Source organism: Mesoplodon mirus (assembly GCF_964341445.2).
Source record: "Mesoplodon mirus genome assembly, chromosome: 3".
In the NCBI taxonomy this organism is placed as follows: domain Eukaryota; kingdom Metazoa; phylum Chordata; class Mammalia; order Artiodactyla; family Ziphiidae; genus Mesoplodon; species Mesoplodon mirus.
The window spans coordinates 138,547,697-138,559,327 of NC_138978.1; the positions used below are offsets into that span (position 1 = coordinate 138,547,697).

Consider the following 11,631-nt stretch of genomic DNA (forward strand, 5'->3'; position numbering starts at 1 on the left):
GAGAATATCCATTATCATGTCTGACACCCAGCCCTGTTGGGGGTGAAGGGGAGGGCAAAGTGGGGGCTGTAACCCATATGTTATGGTGGAGGGTGTGGAAATTTAGAGAGATAAGTGTCTGTCCAAGAGTCACAACCATGATGAATGATGGATCACGGACAGGACAGACAGAGCCAGTGCCCACCCTGAGATCAATACCTGGGGTAGATCTCTTGGGTCTGTCTTCACTGTATGCAGTGTTTCTTGCCCAGCACACAGAAACAGAGTCGGCACAAGTGATGGAAGACAAACTTTCCACAGGAGAAGGACATTTCGTTTCCTTAGCACAGAATCCGATAGTGAATATTAGCCTCCAAGGAGAAAGGTGGAGTGAATTTCCTCCATCTACTCCTGGAGGCTCCTTCTTTCTCGGACTCCTCCAGAACTGGGTGTGGCATGTGGGTACAAGCATGGGCTCCCTGCAAAAGGAAGGAGGCCTGCCTAGCACTAGGTGCTTCAGGGAAGGGGGGAGGACTCATCCCGAGGCTCTAATAGGAAACACAATGAGGGAAGTGGCAGAGAGATGTATCATAACCATTCAGAATGCTATGAGACCTACTAAGAAATGAGATTTCTTATTAAATGAAGTTGTAATTGACCCAGTAGTAGAGATGCTGAAACCCAGTTGTGTTCATTAAGAATCCAGCCATGGAGCAACTAAGTCCGTGCACCACAACTACAAAGCCTGTGCTCTAGAGCCCGCAAATCACAACTACTGAGCCCACGTGCCACAACTATTGAAGCCCATGAACCTAGAGCCCGTGCTCTGGAACAAGAGAAGCCACCGAAATGAGAAGCCCGTGCACTGCAACAAAGAGCCAACACAGCCAAAAAAAAAAAAAAAAGAATCCAGTAAACATTTGCCTGGGTGGTGATAGGATTTGTTTTCCAGGTTAAATGAGGCTCACTTGGTATAAAATCAATGCACACACTGAAAGTGTACAGTTTATTTACTTTTATATCCATACCCATTCATGATGCAGTGGTGATGGGAATATTTTCTAGAAAGTTGGCACCAGTAACAGTGATGTTTAGGGGAACATAAATCAAGGGAAACATAACACCAAAAGTTCACATACACACACAGAATCATCCCACTCATTTCACATACAGACACACCCAGTCTCATGCACACGAACCTACACCACCTAACCGTAATGCAGATTCTTCCTGGGACTATAGTAATTGGTCACATTACTTGTAAATCACTTTCTATCACCAGGGACCCTACTCTCATTCCCAGCACAAATTTGGAATCAGTTTGCCCTCTACACTAAAACCAGCAAGAATGTCCCACTTTCTCATCTTCAAAGTTCTTCCTCCCCAAGTGACTGATTCCAGAATACATACCGTTTTCACGTTCTGGGAAGGTCACCTGCAATTACAGAAGAGAAAACACTATGAGGATAAGATCACAGTGATGCTCAGGTCTTTTGTTCATTTGCTGACAGTAGAAAACCTGATAAGAAACAGTGGTCCAGGGGACCCAGCAAGGGTTATCAGAGCAAACCTACTCAGGCTGAAAGGCAAGAACTTTTCTAGGAGGATGGAACTTCCAAGTCCATTTAGGTTGGAAATTACAGAATTCTTTGCCTAGAGGAAAAATCGCTGCAGGAGAGAGAGCTCTGTACTCTACAGGCTGTAATGGATGCTGTCAATTTTAATGTCCTGTGGAATCAGGCACCATGAGTTGGTAATAGACTCTCACTCCACATTCTCCCAATCAAGGGAATTGTATGTATCTGGAATGAATACCCTCAAATATTCATAACTTAATTCTATTGAAAGAGAAATAAAGCCATATTTCTATCTCAGACCAGAAGAAATCCAGCTTACCTTGGGGATACACGGAGGCTTTTCTTCTGTCCTATCACGGTGCATGTCATCCGCCACATCCTCAGGGAGAGCTGGAGGGACAGAGAGTAACTGTCAGGACACTGGTGATGCTGCTCAGGAATTACTCAGGGTCTTTCTTCTCGAGAGGACATGGGGTGGTGTGTATGGATGTGGGAGGTTAGTAAGTGTGCGCTGAGCTGGTGATGGGCCATCCCCTTTGGGGAAGAAGGAAGGCAAAGGACAAGAGGAAGGAAATGAAAACAGAGATTTGGCTTTGAAGCTAAGGGAATCCTAATCAGAAGGGAAGGGTCGATCTAAGAAATTGTAAACACTAAAATGCATGCTGTGTTTCAATTACAGAGACACATGACCCATCCTGCCTCTTTTGAGCTTCTGCTAAATTGCCACTGTCGCTTGATTTTTCCCAGATCACTCTTCCCCCAGCATCCACAATGCCAGCTACTGCATTTATCATGTCTTCTGTTGTATATTATATACTTGATTAACAGCAACCTCTATTAAAGGAGTGAATACAATCCTAGACAAAATATGCTATATTTATTCACTAATCTCTTGTCTTAAAGAAAATCAAATACACAAGATTTGACAAAACTGAAATCCTACCATTTAGATACAACCACTATCAATCCTATCATATTTTTCTCCCAGTCTTTGTTTTCAATACAATGTACGTATGCCCACTGAGTCAGGGGCTGTCCGTACTCTAGGGAGCTGTTCCATAAGTGGGACACTTCGTTATGAAGACGGAGCCCAGACTGAGCACAGCCTGTCTCTAACCTTACACAATACCCTACATGTGCTAACCAGAACACAAACTTCCATATTAGGCAGTGACAAGCACAAGAAAGAGCAGCTCATGTGCAAAAGATCAGTTTTGATGAGCAAATCAAGAAAAGGTGATTGTAGAGCACAGTCATGTCTAAGGACACAATTTCTCTCTATTGTATCATTAAAATATGAAAAAAAAGTCAGAACTCTACACATATTTCATTCTTCTTTCTGATTTCATATCCACTTTCCTCAGTCTCCAAAGGAGGAGATTTAACCCTAAAGTTCCAGGAACCCTCTGCCATTAGATCCTACCTAAGTGTTGTTCCTACCTGTATCCTTTTCCTCATCACAGCCACAAATGCTATCCAGAGTCGATTCTGTAGAAACACGAATACGAATGTACAAGTCTTATGGATACATTTAAAATGTGACTAATGTGACTGAGTAATTGGTTATTTTATTTTGTTTTATTTTAATACACTAAGATAATCATTGACTGAATTAAATAAATTGTAACAGGCACATCTAGCTAGTGGCTACCACATTGTAATACACATCCCTCTCTCTCTCTCCATATAAATGTATATATATATATATAATATATGGAGAATGTTACCACCACTCCCCTGTTTATTCACCTCTGTATGTTGTATCAATTAAAGTTGACTATTTGCTGATGGTTTAATGAAGGTAAAACCTCTGCCCCGTGAAGGTACTTAGCCAAAGGGGTAAGAGGGATGTGTCCCTCTGCAGGTTTCCCTGGTAACCGATGAGCCCATCTGCTGTCAATTCCCCCTCTAACTGGTAGCGTGCCTATTCCGCCCAGAGAGAAGAATGCTGCTACTGCTGCTGCTGCGTTCTGCCTGCCATCGCCTATCTACAGTGGGATGTCTCTCCAGGACCACTTTGCTTAAGACGTGAAAGATCTCCCATCTATTAAACCATGAATGTCTCTGTCCCTGACTCCGGGCTCTTTCCTTAGCCCTGAGGCTGAGCAAGTACAGGGCTTGCAGGCATGAGAGGTGCAGCCCAACACCTTCTGCAGGGCAGTTTGCTGGCCACATTTGATGATTCCTTTGTAGGTGCTTCCTAGGCTCATGCACACTTGCCAGGCACTCATGAGACCTTGGGGACACTGAAACAGTAATGTCAACTCCCAGATCCTAGAGGAATTCCCGACAGGTGTTCCACTTGAGGGGAGAGGTAATGAGCATGGCCCAGTGCACCTGTGCTAGACATAATCAGCGAGCAGGTGCAGAAGGGAGGGAGGGACATTCACTCACATCATGAGGCCATCCTTCTCACCACTGCCTCTGAAAAATCCAGGGAAGGAAGGGACAAAATGCCCTTAGAAGGTAAATGGCCTGTACACTGAAAACTATAAACCACTGCTGAAAGAATTAAACAGGGAAAAAATAATTGAAATGACATAGCATATTCATAGACTGGAGACATATTATTGTTGACATTTCTACACTACACGAAGGTAAGTAGTAATTCATTGTAATACATATAAAAATCCCAATGTCATTTTCAAAGTAAAAGAAAAAAAATCCTAAAATACATATGGAACCACTAAGGACTCCTAACAGACAAAACAATCCTGAGAACAAAGAACATAGATGGAGGCTTCTCACTTCCTGACTTCAAAACACATTACAAAGCCACAGGAATCAAAACTGTACAGTATGGACATAGAAACAGATACATAGGCCTAAAGACCAGAATAAATAACCCCCAAGAAAACTCATAGATACATGGCCAAATGAAATTCACCAAGCTTCTAAGACAACAAATAGGGAAAGTATAGTTTTTTCAACAGTCAATAGGATGAAAATATAACTTACAGAAAGATTACAAACATATATCAGAAAAGGAGCAAATGTCCAAAACATCTAAGAAAAACACTACAATTCAAATGCAAAATACATTAAAAAATTAAAAAGGGCAAATAACTGGGTTCAGAAATGTGCAAAGACTTAAATAAGACATTTCCTGAAAAAGACATACAAATGGCTAACAAATATAGGAAAAGGTTCACAGCCTCACTAATCATCAGGGCAAGGAAAATGAACACCTCACACCTGTTAGGCTGTGTATTATAAAGAAAAAAATTAACAGCTTAAGGCAAAGATGTAGGGAATTGGAAACTTTGTACACTGCTGGTGGGAATGTAAAATAGTGCAGCTCTTATGAAAAACAGTACGGGGGTTCCTTATAAAATTATAAACAGAAATATCATATGATTCAGCAATCACAGTTCTGGGTATATATCCAAAGGAAATTAAATCAGTATCACAATGAGATGAACTTAAGTTCATTGCAGCATTCTCCACAATAGCCTAGATATGCAACCAACTTCACAAAACAAGTAAGGGTCCTGTGCCAGAGCTAACCTTAGGTACTTCAAAACAACTCCATAAGTCTCTTAGCCCCTTAGAGAGGATGAAAGCAATATTAGAGTTAAAAGTAACTTGAACCAATTCCCTTAGTCTGGAATACTGAAACAAAAGTTCTACAGCAGGGGAAGCCTCCTAAACACACAGCACCTGCCAGGGTTTACACAAGCCTTGGAAGAACTGGGAAGGATAAGACCAAGGCAGGCCTGAGGTAAGGTCAGAGCGTAGGCAGGACTGGGGTGTGGGGAGCAGGGGCAGGGCTGTCCGGATGGAGCAGTGGGTTGCAAGAAGAGCAGTGACCCTGGGTCCTGCTGCCCTGAGTCTCTCTCCTGGGCCTGGTGAATTTCAGGAGACCAGGTTTGCAGGTCTGTGAGAGCCAGTGTGTATAGCAAGCCCAGCAACCCCTTCACAGAGTCCTCTAGAATGCCTGCCAGCCATGAAGGGTCTTTAGGATCAGCTGGACGTGGAGGCCTCTCAAATGGAAAAATGTCTGCACATCAGCCTTGGGAGGTGCTGAGGCTGAAATGAGGAGACTGAGCACACGCATTGATTCCAAAGTATGTGTTCTGTGACTCATCCACCTCTGGGAGCGCGCATTCCATGAGGAATAAACAGTGAGGACAAAAGTAAGATGAAGCTACAAATCCTGAACGTGTAGAGGGAGAGAGTTCAAGTCTCATCAACCACCTGACACTCACTATAAGAATTTATTCTCTAGTGTCATGTGACTATGAGACTTTTGTTCCCACTAGGATATGGCCATCATACGTGAATGTAAAACGGAAACCAAAATCCTGGTGCAAAATACTCTACAGGTACCAAACAGAAACGAACCTTTCATCTTTGACAGTGAAAAAGCAATGAAAGAATAGTCTTGTGAGAAAGAAAATTTCTGAATGGCAAAGCAAGAAAAGATGACTATAAGCACAGTACAGTCAAAGGACATGGACACAATAACTCTATTATATCATTAAAATTTGGAAAGAGCAAATCAGAATCCTACACATATTTTCTTCTTCTCCCTTATTTCATATTCACCTTCCTTAGTTTCTAAAGAACCGGGTGGAACCCAAGTGTTCTAGGAATTGTTTCGCTTTATATCCTACCTGAGAGTTGTTCGCTATGTGAATCGTCATCAGCATCAGTGCTATGTATGCTCTCCAAGATCCATTCTGTACAAACACAACCATGAGCATAAAGTTATTATACAAGTTGACCCACCCATTTCTCCTACTCGACTTGCTGGCTCACACAGCATCACCCTGGTCTTCCCTCCAGGTTCTCAGACCTCATCTGTGCTCTGTGCAGACAGAGTCCTTCAATAAGATATTGATCACAGTTGAAAATTTCAAATGAGGGAGAGATGCTGAGAAAATCACCTTTCGACCTCTCACTTCTATAGACCCATTTATAGCTTTCACCGTCAACCTTACCAACCTGAAATTCCAGATGGTACAGACACACTTCAAACATGGCTAGTGTGACCAAGCAATTGTGTGTTTTTTGCATTTTTTAATAGAATGAGTTAATTATTCTTTGAACTAAATTAATTATAAATAGACACATTTGGTTCGTGACTACCACACTGGAAAGCTCAGCTGTAAGAAATCCAAAGATGAGAAAGAGGCAACCAGCCACCCTTCCCCTGGTTGTTCTTTACTGCAGAAAATTTGATGGCCTGATCTGATCCTTCGTATGTAGGTATATCTTGGGCTCTTGAACCCACGCCAGGCATTGGGAGGGTCCTTGTGGACACTGAAATAGTACAGTCAACACTCAGATCCAAGAGGAATTCCCAGCAAGGGGCCCACTTGTAGACAGAGGTGAAGGGCATGGCCCAGTACACCTGTATTAGACATTATCAGAGAGTAGGTGCAGGGGGAGGGAGGGATTTCACTCTCTCCATGAGTCCATCCTTCTCAATCCTGACTCTAGAAGGCCTGAGGCAGGCAGTGGAAAAGGCCCCGTAGGAGGTGAAAATTTGTATACTGAAAACTACAGGACACTCTAGAAAGAAATTAAAGAAGAGACAAGTAATTGGAATGACATACCATGTTCATAGACTGGATTATTAAATACTGTTGGCATTTCTATACTACATAAAGTGATGTACACATATATCACAACAACCCAGAAAATTCCATGTCATTATTATAGAAGTGGACAGAATTCTAAAATACATATGGAACCCCCCAAGTAGATAAAACAATCTTGAGAGAAAACAGCAATGATGGAGATTAACACTTCCTGAACTCAAAACACATAACAATGCCACAGTAGTCAAAACAGTCTGCTACTGGGATCAAGATAGTGATATAGACCAATGAAATATAATAGAGAGACCCCAAATAAACGCACATATATACGGCCAACTGATCTTTGCCAAGGTTCTAAGATTACCAAGTGAAGAAAGGATAGTCTCTTCAATAATCAACAGAATGAAAAGGCAACCTATAGGATGGGAGGAAATATGTGTAAACCTTGTATCTGAATAAGGGACCAATATCCAGAATATATAAGAAACTACTACAAGTCAATTTCAAAAAAACAGCGGGCAAATAACTGAGTTTCAAAATGGGTAAAAAGCTTCACTAGACATTTCTCCATAAAGACATACAAGTGGTCAATCTACATATGAAAATTTGCTCAACCTCGCTAAGCATCAGGGAAATGGAAATCAAGCCACAAGGAGATATCACTCACACCTGTTAGGTTGTGTATTATAAAAAGGCAATTAGGGCTTCCCTGCTGGCACAGTGGATGAGAGTCCGCCTGCCGATGCAGGGGACACATGTTCGTGCCCAGGTCTGGGAGGATCCCACATGCCGCTGAGCAGCTTGTCCCATGAGCCATGGCCGCTGAGCCTGTGTGTTTGGAGCCTGCGCTCCGCAACGGGAGAGCCCACAACAATGAGAGACACATGTACTGCAAAAAAAAAAAAAAAAAAAAAAAAAGAAAGAAAGAAAATTAATGGATGCTGGCAGAGATGTGAAGAAGTGGAACTCCTGTACCCTGTTTTGTACCCTGTAGTAATGTAAAATGGTGTAGCCATTATGGAAAACAGAATGGATGTCACCCAAAAATTATTAAGAGAACTCTCATAAAATCCAGCAGTCACTCATTTAGGTTTATATACAAAGGAGATAAAACAAGAATATCCAAGAGATATCTACAATCTCATGTCCATGGCAGCATTATACACAATACACAACATAGGAAAACTGCCTAGTGTCCATGGGAAGATGAATTAATAAAGAAAATGTGGTGTATACATAGAGTGGAATGCCATTCAGTCTTTGAAAAAGAAGGAAATCCTGCTATTTGCAGCAACACGGAAGAACTTGGAGGACATTTGTAAGAGTGAAATAAGCCAGTCACGGAAGGTCAAAAACTGAAAGAAAACTCTTAGAAGCAGAGTGTAGAAGGGTGGTTCCAAGAGCTGGCAGGAGGTTGACATGGGGAGTCTCTGTTCAATGGTTAGAATGTGTTATTTCAAAATGGAAAAGTTCTAGACACATGCTGTACAACAAGGTGCATGTAGTCAACAGGACTGACTGGACATTTCAAAACTTGTTAAGACGTTGGATTTCATCGTATGTGTACTTTTACAACAATAAAATATACATATGTAAAATAAATACCAAGTGGAAAAAGGGGAAAAAAGAAGAAAAATAAGGAAAGGGAGTCAACAGAGGGAAAGAAGAAAGGAGGAAGGGTCTCGAATGTACACAGGTATCAGGAGATAATGGGAGAGAAGCTCCTCTCCCCAGGCTTTAAAGAAGACATCTCTCCACAGTTCACTCCAGCAGGAGGGGGATATCCTTTCTCTTCCCCATTCAACCAGAAGTGCCAATAGCATCCTAAGTGTGGCCCAGGCTGTGCTCTGGTGTACACTTTTCCTTGATCTCTAAACCAACCACACCTGACTCCCCATGGCTCAGGTGTCCTTAAAGTATCTCCTTCCACTTCTCTAAAGCATTTCCCTCTTCAAGTGCAGCCCGAGGCGGCAATCCTGTCCTCACACGTGGGGTCCACTGGGCGGGTCTCTGAGTTCTTAAGAGCCTCCCTGTGAGTAGCAGGCACTGAATCGCACACCAGGGTTCCCCTCAGCACCATCAGGTAACTACGACCTAGGGATTGACGATTTCTAGAACAACTTTACTCATAGACAGTCTCATGGTTAAACAAGTGACATTTTACAATCAAGCATTTTCAGTTTTTTCTTTGGTGGGGAAAATATTGACACATATAAGGCAATCATATTCTATTAAAGTATGTATTTCTCAAAGGACTCACTATCGAAAAAAAATTTTAAGTATAACTTTCCATGTTTTAATTGACTTTACTCTCAGACTTGTTTGCTTGCAAAAGCCTTCAGAAAATACCAAGAACATACATCATCTGGCAGTTTGCACAGCAACATGAGTGGAGATCCTCTTGTCACACTGCTTGATTTCTCTGTCCCACCTTGCAAAGCACAACCTCCTGTCCTCCCTCCTGGGAAGGGAGCCAGTGCCCACCCTGTGCTCAATCCTTGGGGTAGATATCTTGGTTCTGTCTTCACTGTATGCAGTGTTTCTTGCCCAGCACACAGAAACAGGGCCGGCACAAGTGATGGAAGACAGGCTTTCTACAGGAGAAGGACATTGCGTTTCCTTAGCAGAGAATCCGATAGTGAATATTAGCCTCAAAGGAGAAAGGTGGAGTGAATTTCCTCCATCTACTCCTGGAGGCTCCTTCTTTCTCGGACTCCTCCAGAACTGGGTGTGGCATGTGGGTACAATCATGGGCTCCCTGCAAAAAGAAGGAGTCCTGCCTAGCACTAGGTGCTTCAGGTAAGGGGGGAGGACTCCTCCTGAGGCTCTAATAGGAAACAGTTAGAATGAGGGAAGTGGCAGAGAGATGTATCATAACCATTCAGAATGTTATGAGACGTACTAAGAGATGAGATTTCTTATTAAATGAAGTTGTAATTGGCCCAGTAGTAGGCATGCTGAAACCCAGTTTTGTTCACTAAGAATCCAGCCATGGAGCAACTAAACCCGTGCACCACAACTACTAAGCCTGTGCTCTAGACCCTGAAAATCACAACTACTGAGCCCACGTGCCACAAATTTTGTAGCCCATGCACTTAGAGCCCGTGGTCTGGAACAACAGTAGCCACCGAAATGAGAAGCCCGCACAGTGCAACGAAGACCCAACACAGCCAAAAGAAAAAAAAAAAGAATCCAGTAAACATTTGCCTGGTTGGTGATAGGATTTGTTTTCCAGGTTAAATGAGGCTCACTTGGTATAAAATCAATGAACACCCTGAAAGTGTACAGTTTATTTACTTTTATATCCATACCCATTCATGATGCAGAGTTGATGGGAAAATTTTTTAGAAAGATGGCACAAGGAACAGTGATGTTTATGGGAACATAAGTCAAGGGAAACACAACACAAAATGTTCACATACACACACAGAGTCATCCCACTCATTTCACATACAGACACACCCAGTCTCATGCACACAAACTTACACCACCTAACCGTAATACAGCTTCTTCCTGGGACTATAGTAACTGGTCACATTACTTGTAAATCTCTTTCTATCACCAGGACCCCTACTCTCATTCCCAGCACAAATTTGGAATCAGTTTGCCCTCTACACTAAAACCAGCAAGAATGTCCCACTTTCTCATCTTCAAAGTTCTTCCTCCCCAAGTGACTGATTCCAGAATACATACCGTTTTCACGTTCTGTGAAGGCCACCTGCAACTACAGAAGAGAAAACACTATGAGGATAAGATCACAGTGATGCTCAGGTCTTTTGTTCATTTGCTGACAGTAGAAAACCTCATAAGAAACAGTGGTCCAGGGAACCCAGCAAGGGTTATCAGAGCAAACCTACTCAGGCTGAAAGGCAAGAACTTTTCTAGGAGGATGGAACTTCCAAGTCCATTTAGGTTGGAAATTACAGAATTCTCTGCCTAGAGGAAAAATCGCTCCAGGAGAGAGAGCTCCATACTCTACAGGCTGTAATGGATGCTGTCAATTTTAATGTCCTGAGGAATCAGGCACCATGAGTTGGTAATAGACTCTCACTCCACATTCTCCCAACCAAGGGAATTGTATGTATCTGGAAGGAATACCCTCAAATATTCATAACTTAAATCTATTGAAAGAGAAATAAAGCAATATTTCGATCTCAGACCAGAAAAAATCCAGCTTACCTTGATGATCCTCGGAGGCTTTTCTTCTGTCCTATCACGGTGCAGGTCTACCGCCACATCATCAGGGAGAGCTGGAGGGACACAGAGTAACTGTCAGGACACTGGTGATGCAGCTCAGGAATGACTCAGGGCCTTTCTTCTCGATGAGGACATGGGGTGGTGTGTATGGATGTGGGAGGTTAGTAAGTGTGGCGTGAGCTGGTGTTGGGCCATCCTCTTTGGGGGATGAAGGAAGGTAAAGGACAAGAGGAAGGAAATGAAAACAGAGCTTTGGCTTTGTAGCTAAAGGGAGCCTAATCAGAAGGGAAGGGTCGATCTAAAAAATGGTAAACATTAAAATGCATGCTCTG

At 42.6% G+C, this 11,631-nt stretch overlaps 1 long non-coding RNA gene across 1 annotated transcript; it reads right to left on the reverse strand.

Annotated features, from left to right (window-relative positions):
- Nucleotides 1-2,996: 2,996 nt before the first annotated feature.
- LOC309800563 lies at nucleotides 2,997-11,355 on the reverse strand. Its single transcript, XR_014293479.1, has 4 exons — nucleotides 11,282-11,355; nucleotides 10,796-10,826; nucleotides 6,173-6,238; nucleotides 2,997-3,044 (listed from the first exon to the last, which is right to left on the reverse strand). It is a non-coding gene; the product is annotated as an uncharacterized lncRNA (long non-coding RNA).
- Nucleotides 11,356-11,631: the final 276 nt, after the last annotated feature.